Genomic DNA, 12,741 nt, shown 5'->3' with positions numbered 1-12,741 from the left:
AACTACAACGCCCTTGGAGCTGTCTTATCTGAAATAACAAACTTGCCGGCCAAAAATGAAGCAGGAAATCACTTCCGTCGGATCCCTACTCTTTGCCCTCCCACTCAGAAAACCAGTCTTTACCAACAAGAAACTCAAGCTGCTGTCTTTCTATTGCATGGGTATTACTTTACGAGAGGGACGGCGAGTGTCAGGGCAAGGCCAGGTAGCCAGAAATCCAGCAGAGCCTCACAAGATGAACATATACAAGGTGTGAGAAATTGGGCAGGAGCTATGAACGTCAATCAGCATCCACAGTAACACTGAGCAGAGCCAAAGTTAATCTCTACGCTTGACCTTGGTAAAGACTTGACCTGAATACATCTCTCATAGTTCAAAGATAAATGAGCCTGGAAAATGGGGCCTATGAAAACATATTGCAGCATAAGGAAAGACTCTGATGAATCTTTAAATCAGATTGGCTTTGAAAATAATATATGATAAGAAACTCCAGAAAACTACTTGACAGGGTCCCTGTGAAAGAGGTGTGGAAAGGGATGCTAAGTGAATGGGCCAAGATGAAAAGACAACGATAGGTGTTGAAAAGATAAAAGGCTCAACTGGTTAGGATAAAAAGGGATTATATTTAAACAAAATTTAAAAAATTAAAATTCTCTTTAAGATAGCAATGGGCAGAATTGCAAAGATGAAAAATCAAGCAGTAACAAAAAGCACAAGCTTCAGATGCTCTCTGAGAATGAACAGAAAAAGGGAAAATGATGTGAAAGCTCCATGAGGTAAAGACAATAAATATGAAGGTTAATGAAGAGATCTAATTTAGGAGTCATAGGTGTTTCCAAGTGAGAAAAAATCAACCTAAATAGAAACAATAATTCAACATAATTGAAAAACAATCTTCTCATGTGACAAATTCTCCATATATGCAGAAAAGAAGGGCGTATTTTGAACAGAAATTCAAATCATAATGGCAAAAGTGTTTCGAATTATAAGAATTGTGATGATTAATTTTATGTGTCAACTTAGCTAGGCCACTGTACCCATATATTTGGTCAAACTTCACAGATGTTTCCGCGGAATTTTTTTTTTTTGATGGGATTAACATCTAAATCAGTAGACTTTGAGTAAAGCAGATTGCACTCCATAATGTGGGTGGGCCTCATCTAGTCAGTTGAAGGCCTTAAGGAAAAGACTCCCTCTCCCCATCTCCTCCACCAATGGGCCCTTGTAACACCCTTCACTTTCCTTCAATCCTTTATCATGGGTTTTTATTACGTATCCATTTGCTTAACAAATTGTGACATTGTGATTTATAATAAGAAATACATATTCAGTCTTCATCCTGGTTCCAACACAGAGCTCCTAAAACCCTTGAAATTTCCTATGTGAGAAGAGTGATAAATGTGTCTTGTTTTATGTTAATGAGGTGACATTTGGAGATCCCCTACTTGGCCTAAAGATAGGGGCTGGTTGCCAGGGGAACCAGCAACTTGATTAGAGGTTTAGAACTTTCAGCCCTCACCCCAACCTCTGACGGGGGGAGACTGAGTTCAAGCACCAATGGTTAATGATTTAATCAATCATGCCTATGTAATGAGGCTGCCATAAAAATCCAAAAGAATGGGGTTTGGAGAGCTTCCTGGTTGGTGAACATGTGGAGATTCGGGGAGACTGGTGAGCTTGGCACAAGCATGGAATCTCTGAGCTCTTTCCCCATACCCTGCTCAATGCATCTCTTCCGTCTGGCTGTTCCTGTGACATCTGTCGAGAGTAAACCAGTAATCTAATGGGCAAAATGTTTCTGTGAGTTCTGTGAGCCACTCTAGATTAATCGAACCTGAGGAGGGGCTCCTGGAAACTTCTGGTCTATAACTGGTTGCTCAGAAGCACAGGGGAAAACCTGGGCTTGTGACTGGCATCTGAAGTGGGGAGGGGCAGTCTTGTAGGACTGAGCCCTTAACCTGTGGGATCTGATGCTACCTCCAGGTAGGGAGTATCAGAACTGAATTAAGGGGCTGGCCCCGTGGTGTAGTGGTTAAGTTTGCATGTTCCGCTTTGGTGGCCCGGGGTTCGCCTGTTTGGATCCTGGGTGTGGATCCACGCATCACTTGGCAAGCCATGCTGTGGCAGGCATCCCACATAAAATAGAGGAAGATGGGCATGGATGTTGGCTCAGGACTAATCTTCCTCAAAACAAAAGAATTGAATTGAATTATAGGACACCCAGCTAATGCCAGAAAATTGCTTGGTGGTGTGGAAAAAACACACGTATTAGACACCTACATAACCTATGAGGGTAGAGATGAAGCCTGGATTGCTTACTTAGTTCTAGGCACAGTAGCAGGCATATGGAAGCACTTAATAAATATTTGTTGGGTGCATGAATAAATGAATGAATGAATAACTGCTTTTGGAAGTATAAACTAGTCAACATCCTGGAAAACAACACAGCTCGTGGTATCAGGAGCCTTAAAGGATTGCATAACTTTGACCACAAGATCGTACCCCTAGGAGTCTATCATGAGGAAATAATCAGAAACGGGCACAAAGATTTATGTAAAATTGCTTACTGAAATGTTTTTAAAAATCATTGTTACTTTTTCTGAGCTTTCAAAAGTAATCATGCTCACTACAAAACATTCAAATAGCACATCAACATACAATGTAAAAAGTGAAAGTGTCTCATAGTCCTATCTTCCAGACATGAGTATTGTTAATTGGTTGGTGTAATTTTCTCCAAATAGTTTTCTTTGCATGTATCAACATTATTACTAATATAATACTTTTTGCTTTTTACAAAAATGGAGTTCTAGAGACATATTTCATTTAATCCACCTTGATGATGATGATCTGAAATAACATTGTCTCTCAAGTATTATCCAAAATAAACATAAATCTATGACAGTACACTCTGTACTGTTCTACACTCTCGGCCCAATGAGAGCCAGCAGAGCAGACACGATTGCACATTCTTGGCCAATGAGAGTTCCTGCTCCACCCTGCAATTGCTCTGAGCCAATGAGAGCTCCACGGGTCTATCGCAACTGTTACAAAATACATGTTATTTACATTCCCGTGGCTTCTCTTTCTGCTATTTACTTTGAATTCTGGAAGAAAGTTTAATCTACTATTGATTACCAAAGGGTTTACTGGTGCTTAATACTTACAGTAAGTGTTTAAACTGTTGCTGGTGTTTAATGGTACCTCTTCTGTCCAAAGAAACAAAGGAAGAGAATGAGCAAGGAGAAGAAGTTGCCAATGGAGAATGTAAGAAATGCAACTCCCTCAGAGCAGGGCTGTAATGACCTGCATAACCAGCCCACTCAGCCAGGGCTGCCAGGGCTCCCATATTCAGGCACTAATCAGTCCCCCACACTAAACAGAGTGTGCCTATAGAGGACAAAGTATTTTGCATCATCCTTTTAATTTTTTTTTTTTTTTGAGGAAGATTAGCCCTGAGCTAACATCTGCCGCCAATCCTCCTGTTTTTGCTGAGGAAGAGTGGCTCTGAGCTAACATCCGTGCCCATCTTCCTCTACTTTATATGTGGGACACCTGCCACAGCATGGCTTGCCAAGTGGTGCCATGTCTGAAGCGGTGCCATGTCCGCACCTGGGATCTGAACTGGCGAACCCGGGGCTGCCAAAGCGGAACGTGCCAACTTAACCACTGCGCCACTGGGCTGGCTCCTATCCTTTTAATTTTTAACTTTATAATGCATCAGTATATTCTGGACATCTCTCCTTGTCAGCATATATATGATCTATCTCATTCTTTCTAAAGACTCCATAATACCTCTTTGTATTAATTTACTATAATTTATCTAATTAATTTCCTATTAATGGCAATCTGGGTTGTCCCCAGTTTTCTACATTACAAACAATATTGCCATTGACATAATGCCCTTAACAGATGCTATTAATTTACACTTCTATCTAGCTTTTGAGAATGTTTATTTCTCTATTTCCTCACCAACATAAAGGATTATCAGGGGTTTTAAATGTTTTGTAATTTATAAGTGACAATAATGTCCTATTATTGTTTAATTTGCACTTCTTTACTGTTAACAAATTTGGATATCTTTTTCTGTTTGTAGGACATCTGCAATTCAAATTCTGTGTAGTCCTAGTTCATGTCATTTGCCCACTTTTCTTTTGAGTGTATTGGAAACAACAAGGTAGTTTAATATGTTTAATAAATTTCATACATTAAAATATTACGTAGTCATTACAAATTATATTTTTGAAGGATTTTTAATGATGGAAACATTCACTATATGGTATGTGAAAAAAACCCAGAATATAAAATTGTATATAACGTATCATATTGGTTTTGTTTTTAAAAACACATAGAAAAAAGCCTAGAAAATGCGCACATATATCAATGTGATTTTGGGAGATGAAATTATAGGTCATGTTAAAGCTTTCTTCATAAATTTTAATATTTTCCAAAATTACTACAAAGCGCTTTTACCTATGTGATCAGAATGAACCAAAATGCTGTAGATTTGTAATTATTACTGACTGCTAACCCTTGTACTGTTCTGTTCTTCAGCGGCACTGGCGGTCAGCACCTGAGATACATTATCACAATGGCTCTTTAAGTGATAGAACTGTCTGTAAGATGAATGAATGAGTATGAAAAAGGCAACTGGCAATCTCTGTCTAGTCCAAATATAGTCCATACTGTGCCCGTATAAGAGTCCTCTGATGGGCACAGACTGATACAGACAAAAGCAAGTCCTTTGGTTGGTTTTGGGTTTGCTACTGGTGGGTGACTGATACATATGTCCAAGGAATTCATTTTTACGTAAGACGTTAGTTATGTACCACAGGGAACCTCCTAAATAAATTGTTAAGGTTTATTAAAATTTGATGTTTATAAAGAAAATTTGGTTGTTTCTAGGGTAGTTCAATTTTCCACACATGTTCCAGCCTTTCAAATCCAAATAAAGTGACTCAGCCCTCATCTCGGAAGGTCTTGCCAAGAATTTCTGGTTGTCGCCCATCCCGCTTGTTTCGCTCAGCTGCCCCTAACGTCTGGCTGGTTACCTCTGGCCATGTTGCCATCGTTCTGTAAGTTGTTGCAGACTTCTCCCCCCAGCCCCTCCTAATTTCCCAGGGGTCACCAAGCAAGGCTGTTGACGTAGCCGACTTGACTAACGATTGGAGGTTTGCATGGGCTTTGCAGTGCAGAAAAGAGAACTGGGCAGCAGGCCGCAGAGCAGCAGCGTATGACCATTACCAACACTGCCTCTCTCTTGCCTCTGGCTGGCGTCTGCTTCCTGCACATCAGAACTTCTCCCATCTTTACTCCTCACTGAGTCCCCACTCCTTGGTCCCCAGTGCCGCCTCTCACCCAGCCTAGGAAACCCCAGGAGCCCTCAGCACCACAAATGTGTATCCGTGTCCAAGGAAGGTAGCTTTTTTACATAGAGAAATTTTAGCTCTGTCCAAACCAGTCCTGCTCAGATTAAGCATGAGCAGAAAGCCCATTAAAATGTTTTCCCATGGGGGCCAGCCCAGTGGCACAGTGGTTAAGTGTGCATGTTCCGCTTGGGTGGCCAGGGTTCGCTGGTTCGGATCCCAGGTGCGGATATGGCACCGCTTGGGAAGCCATGCTGTGGTAGGCATCCCATATATAAAGTAGAGGAAGATGGGCACGGACGTTAGCTCAGGGCCAGTCTTCCTCAGCAAAAAGGGGAGGATTGGTGGCAGATTTTAGCTCAGGGCTAATCTTCCTCAAAAGAAAAAAGAAAACGTTTTCCCTTTAGTCTGTGTTTTATAGACCACAGTAAAGCTTTTGACTGCATGGATGGTAAAAAGCTATGGGCTTTTCTGCTCTGAAAGAAAGGGCGTGCCTCAGCACTTGATTGTCCTAATGCATAACCTGTATTGTGGACAAGAAGCCACTGTCAGTCAAGACAGAATAGGGAGAGACAGGGCAGTTTCCTATAGATAAAGTTTGTCAGACAAGGGTGCATTTTGTCTCCCTATCTGTTTAATCTGTATGCAGAACCTATTATATGAAAACCTGGGCTGGACTCAGATGAAGGAGGAGGGAAAACTGGTGGAAGAAATATCAACAACGTAAGATATGCAGGCAACACCATCTTCCTGGCAGAGAGCAGCAAGGACTTGAAACGACTTCTGACGAAAGAGAAAGGAGAAAGTGCCAAGGCAGGTCTGCATTTGAACATCAAGAGACAGAAATCATGAGTACAGAAGAACCACACCACTTTACTGTAGACATTGAAATTGTTAAAGATTGTGTTTACCCGGGTCCAGCCATCGATTTAAATGGAGACTGCAAGCAAGAAATCAAGAGAAGACGGAGACTCAGAAGAGGAGCCGTGAAAGCATTAGGAAAGATCGTCAGGCGTAAGGAAGTGTCAGTAGAGATGAAGGCCGAGATTATCCACGCCCTCGTGTTCCCAATTACTACGTACGGGTGTGAAAGCTGGACAGGGAAGAAGGCCGGCAGGAAAAAGAGCGATTCATTTGAAATATGGTGTTGGAAGAGAGCTCTCTGGATACCCTGGTCTGCTAGAAAGATGGGCAAGTGGGTCCTAGAGCAAATTAAGCCTGGACTATCCCTAGAGGCAAAAATGGAGGACACTAGTGCTGTCCTACTTTGGGCACATCATGAGAAGGCAAGACGGTTTGGAAAAGATGGCAATGCCAGGAAAAGTAGGAGGCAGTAGGAAAAGAGGAAGACCAAATAGGAGATAGTTTACTCCACGAAAGAAGCCATAGGCATGAGTCCACAGGAGCTGAGGAGGACTGTTGAGGACAGGCATTGTGGGCCTCACTCATTCATAGGGTCGCCAGGGGCTGGAGCCGACTTGGCCGTATGTAACACCCACTGAAAAAGAAAATCTCTTCCTAAGAAGAATTCCACAGTTACTCCCCTAAAGTAAGGGGCATAAACAGCAAAAAAAACTCCCTCCCATTCTAGAGTTCACTGAGTCCTCTCATTCAGTCCCCTGTCAAAGGCCCTGCCACATATACTTACAAGGGTGAAAGGTTTCTGCTCTGAATGTGGACAGGTAGATAATTATGATTCCAGCAATTTGGGAGAGAATTCTTTGTGAGTGTCATGCTCTTTTAGGTGATTTAATTTTTGATCGATGTTTTCGCTTTTAAAAAAAATTATACTTATTTGTAATTTGATATATATAAAGTAATATATAAAATTTAATCATATATTTAATTTAATTATATTTAATTATATGTTACTGTTAGTTTACTTTCAAGGTTTAGTTTGTTGTAGGTAGCTTGGTTAACTCAACAGTGGGTAGTGGTGAATATTTTTAGCACCAATATTTGGAGTCTGTCATATTCTAATAACTCGATTTTTGAGATACCTGCATTGTGTTTCCTGTAAGAATCATCTAATCCTCTATTGTTAGAGTAGAGGGATGTATACAGGATTGTCCTCTCTCTCCTTTGTTTATACAAAACACTCCATTGTTTCACTGATGTCCTTTCTGTAAGGGTGTAGGAGTAGGCGGCCTAGATGGGCAGAGGATCTTTTGCAAAGTCTAGAGACACTGATGTAGAGACAAGTGAAATTAAAACTATTTAGCAATTGGTAAAACACCAGCCCAATAAATTAGAAGAACTCTGGCTATTAAGTCGGAGCCAGGTCCTAGAGTACCTCTGGCGAGGGAGACGTTAACTCTTTGATTGCTGGGTCCTGGAGAGATCTAGGGCTCCAGGGGGATGGGAGCACATGGTAGGGTCCACAGTGGCTGTTTACCGACCAGGATAGAAATATTTCAATATTTTAGTAGCCAATAGGGCTTTACCAGCACATGCCTGCTAAGTGTTAGCCCTGAATGTAGAGATACAGAATTCTAGAATCTCTGAGTTGGGAGATACAGGAAGTCTCTAAAGAAATCATCTAAATGATGCCTCTCAACAATCAGCTCCTCCAAGGTAAAGATTGAAGTTCTTCCCACCGTGACTGCCACACCACAGACGCTCCGTGACTGTTGAATGACTCAGTGAGGGAACGAACCAGCACTCACAGCCGCATGCCTGACCAGTCGCCACCCAGCCTTTCCTGACTATCTCAAGTAATAGGAAACTCATCATGCAAGGCTGCTGGTGATTTTCTTTCTTTTTTTTTTTTTTTTTCAGTTTTTTTTTTATTGAGTTATTGATAGGTTACAATCTTGTGAAATTTCAATTGTACATTAATGTTTGTCAGTCACGTTGTAGGTGCACCACTTCACCCTTTGTGCCCACCCCCCACACCACCTTTCCCCTGGTATCCACTAAACTGTTCTTGGTCCATAGTTTTAAATTCCTCATATAAGTGGAGTCATACACAGATTGTCTTTCTCTTGCTGGCTTATTTCACTTAACATAATTCTCTCAAGGTCCATCCATGTTATTGCAAATGGAATGATTTTGTTCTGTTTTGCAGCTGAGTAGTATTTCATTGTATATATGTACCACATCTTCTTTATCCATTCGTCTGTTGATGGGCACTTAGGTTGCTTCCACGTCTTGGCTATTGTAAATAATGCTGCAATAAACATTGGGGTGCACAGGACTTTTGGGATTGCTGACTTCAGGCTCTTTGGATAAATACCCAGTAGTGGGATGGCTGGATCGTATGGTAGTTCTATTTTTAGTTTTTTGAGGAATCTCCATAGTGTTTTCCATAGTGGCTGCACCAGTTTGCATTCCCACCAGCAGTGTATGAGGGTTCCTTTTTCTCCGAAACCTCTCCAACATTTGTTGCTATTAGTTGCTGGTGATTTTCTTTGTGGATCCCTCCCCTTTTTGTGTAGGAAAACATGACTTCAAGTTATTTTAATCTTCTTCTGTTTTCTGATAAATATTTATAGTAAATGTCTGGATCTCTCTTTATATATTATGTACATATTAGATATAATATATATAAGCATATGTCTATTAAATATATTTCTGTTCTGATTTTTGCCTCTTTTCAGGCAAACTTCTTTTCCTATCACAACTTCTTAGCCTCAAAATTAGAATTGTCTTGGCTTTTTTTTTTTTTTTTTTGCTGAGGAAGATTAGCCCTGAGGTAAGATTTGTTGCCAATCTTCCTCTTTTTTTGCTTGAGGAATATTAGCCCTGAGATAACATCTCTGCCAATCTGCCCCCACTTTATATGTGGGTTGCTGCCACAGCATGGCTGACAAGTGGTGTAGGTTCACGCCCGAGATCTGAATCTTTGAACCTGGGCCACTGAAGTGCAGCCAGCTGAACCTAACCTCTATGTCTCAGGGCCAGTCCCTGAAGATTGTCTATTCTTTATGCATTAGCAATAGCAGATGAGAATCGCTAGCTGGGAGGTCATGCTGTGGATGCAGGAGGTCCAGCAAAACCGAGAGGAGTGGAGGACAGAGACAAGGGGCGTGGGAGAAGCCTCACCAGCACTGACCACTCCCTCCCTTGGCCCTACACAAAGTTCTCTTTTGTAGAATCATTTCCATGGACCTTGAACACTAGGGCTTTGCAGAGGGTGGGACAACAATGAATGCTCTTGGGACAGCCGATGGCTTTGATAGCCTGGAGTGACAGGCACACAGGGTATTGGAGAGAGTAGTGGTGCCACAGAGGGAAGCTTATCATGACAAGGTTCCATAGGGACACAAGACAGCCATGCTGCTCTTTCAAATCAACAGATCCAAATCTAGTGCGACCTAGGGAGATGTTTATTTTGTTAAATTGCCTTTGAAGCCCTTTTGGGGTTGAATTTGCTATGCTCTCTATGTTTAGTATGAGTATGATTATTATTGCTCTTATTAATGATAATGAGGACAAAATGCAAAGTACTTAACATACTTCATTTCTGTTTCTCACAACATCACCATGACGTGGACATTATTATTCTCATTTTACAGATGAAGATCAAACAGGAAAGAAATAGAGCCAGGCCATAAACAGATCTGAAGTCTATAAACCTTTCCCTCTTTACATGGAGTCATGCCAAGTAACACAAAAAGCTTTGGCAGCTCCTGGCTCGGGCAGGGCTGCGGGCTCGCATGCTTCCCACTTCCAGAAAGATAGAGGAGCTTTTCAAGCTTCAGATTTCCTTCTACTTTCAAAAAATGGGAACCTCAGTATTGTTTCATTTCAAGCATAGCAAAGAGAAATAGGGTGGTTTTTGAAAGGCTCAAGAAAAGATGCAGTTCTAAGACTCTGCGGCAGTAAGAAGAATAGAAACTTTATAGCTGTCCACACTCCCCCAAAATGCAGGGGTACCTACAGATGCAACCTGCTATCAGGAAGAACATGACCCTGTCACATTTTAGAAATGACATCGTGGCTTCAAATAGTCACAAATGCTAAAACACTGGCCCAAACTTATTTGGTCATCCGAGAAAAGTTTGAGTTGCCTGACTTGCATTTTCCCAGCTGATGACCAACAAAACGATGCTCTTATGCTATAAACAATTGTTCTTTTCATGGTCTACTTAGTGCCATGTTATTCTCATTTTGTGCTTTTTTGGGTAATTTTGCTGTTTAAAATGGCCCCCAAATATCTGAAGTGTTGTCTAGTGTTCTTGAACACAGGTAGGCTGTGATGTGTCCTACAGCGAAAAATACATGCGTTAGATAAGCTTTGTGCAGTTGTATAGTTATAGTGTGTTATAGTGCTATTGGTTACGGGTTAATGAAGCAAGTGTATATATTAAATAAGGTGTCTTTAAACATAAACACACATAAAACAAGGTTATGTATTGATCAGTTGATGAAAGTGTTGTGACAAGAGTCACACAGGAACCAATCCTATATTCCTACTGGGAGCAATGGTTCAATATTTGCTAATTCAGTGTTCGTGGCGACTTTATAGAACGTGACTACTGTGAATGTTTACACGTATAGCTTGTATGTGTACATATGTGTGTATTTGTGTAGTGCCTTATCCTAAATTACTGACGTCCTGAAAACGTAATTCTATATTATTCAGTGATAAATGATACATGGAGAAAACTACTGCCATTTGATAAAGCACATTTTTCTTAATTAGGGCTTAAAGGTCGATCAGCCATAATTTGATGGCACCAGCATAATCATGTTGCTTAACTGCTGCTTGGAAGAGCGGGCATATGTTGGCTACAATAGTTTGTGAATGTTGCTGCAAAAACACTTACTTGGAAGATGACTACATTCCAAGCAACATTTTCACTCCAGAAATCTGTCTAAGAGTTTGTTATCTAGTTGAGAAATGGACTTTTGGACATAATATCCTGTCCAAATCTTTCTGGCCGTGTCAACACAGCCAATACCCTTAAACAACAGCCCTGACTGAGTCAGACCCTGCCGAAGACAGATGCTACCTTCTTATAAAAGCAGAAACCTGGTGCTCCCATATGCACTCCTCTCTCTGCTGCCACTTGAGGGTGGAGCAAGTTAGTTTCGTTTCTTTCTCTGCAGCAGCTGTCTTCCAGGAGCTTCCCAGCATCTTCCTGTTCTCCACGTTTGACCAGAACCAGTTTCAACACATCTTGAATTTGGGAAAGAATCAACTAAAAAAAGTGATAAAAAATAAGACAAAGTTGTCATTTCTTATTTGATCATCTCCATAATTAAATTACAAAAAGCAGCCTGTGTGGTGGAGAGAGCCCTAGACTGGGAAATGGGGTATTATCTCCATTGATAATGTTAATTACCTACATCAACTAGTTAATGTGTTAATTTTCCTCCATGTCGTCCTCAGAGATTACAGGTGTTGTTAATTTGTTAATGCACGCATTCAACATATATCATCGAATCCCTATGATGTTGTGGGCACATAGAAAACAAGATATGGTCCCCATTCTTAAGCCAAACCAAGATACCTGGGTGCTCAGAGTTTGATAATAACTTGGTGCTTGAAGTAGGTTAATAATTCTATATCTTATCAAATTATATTCTTTAAAAATATGCTCAATATTCTAAGCAATGAGTGAAATAGCACAAAGAGGAATGCTTTTCTATTTAACTCAAAAGTGTGGAACTAATTTATATTTTACCACATGAGAAACTGTGTGACAAGCTGAGTTAATTGGCATCTTTTTTTTTTTTTTTTACCTGTTCTAGAGATATTTAAGGGACCATAAAAACTGCTCCCTCTCCCCTCAAGCAGCTACTCCTGGCCCACCTCTGCATCTCCCCCGTGGAGATTACAGCCTTTTTTTTTTTTTTCTTTTCAGTAATCAATTACAGAATGAAATCAGAAAATGTTTATTAAGTTACTTACTATAAGGCTATGATTTCTTTCGCTCTGGATGTATAAATACTTATTTTATGCTTTTTGTCATCTTTATAAGCTCTTCAACACTCTTTGTGAAACAAGATAAGGTAGAAATAAACAACTAGCTTATTTAACGTTGTGACATTTCTATAAGCCACTTTAGCTAAGGTCATCCGTTTATACTTTACTGTGACTAAAGTTCTTTGTTTTTGTTTTTTGGAGGGGCAAAATCTTCCAAACATAATTTGCTACGTGGAAAATTTTATGTTTCCTTCTATTAGATTTTATACTTTCTCTTATATAAATCAATGTTTGGCAAAGCAAATCATATATTCCCATTAGCTTATATTGTAAAATCAAACCTTTTTTGTAAATTCTTATAAATTTACAAAAAACCCCACTTATATTGTAAAATCAAACCTTTTTTATAAATTTATCTTCAATTTGGGGCTTCATCATTCTCACTTTGGGAACTTTCTCCCCTTCCTCTTCTCTGCACCTACAAACACTATGGTAGTCCTGAAT

This window comes from Equus asinus, chromosome 1 (assembly GCF_041296235.1).
Source record: "Equus asinus isolate D_3611 breed Donkey chromosome 1, EquAss-T2T_v2, whole genome shotgun sequence".
Taxonomy (NCBI): Eukaryota; Metazoa; Chordata; class Mammalia; order Perissodactyla; family Equidae; genus Equus; species Equus asinus.
Note: the sequence above shows the minus strand (reverse complement) of the source record.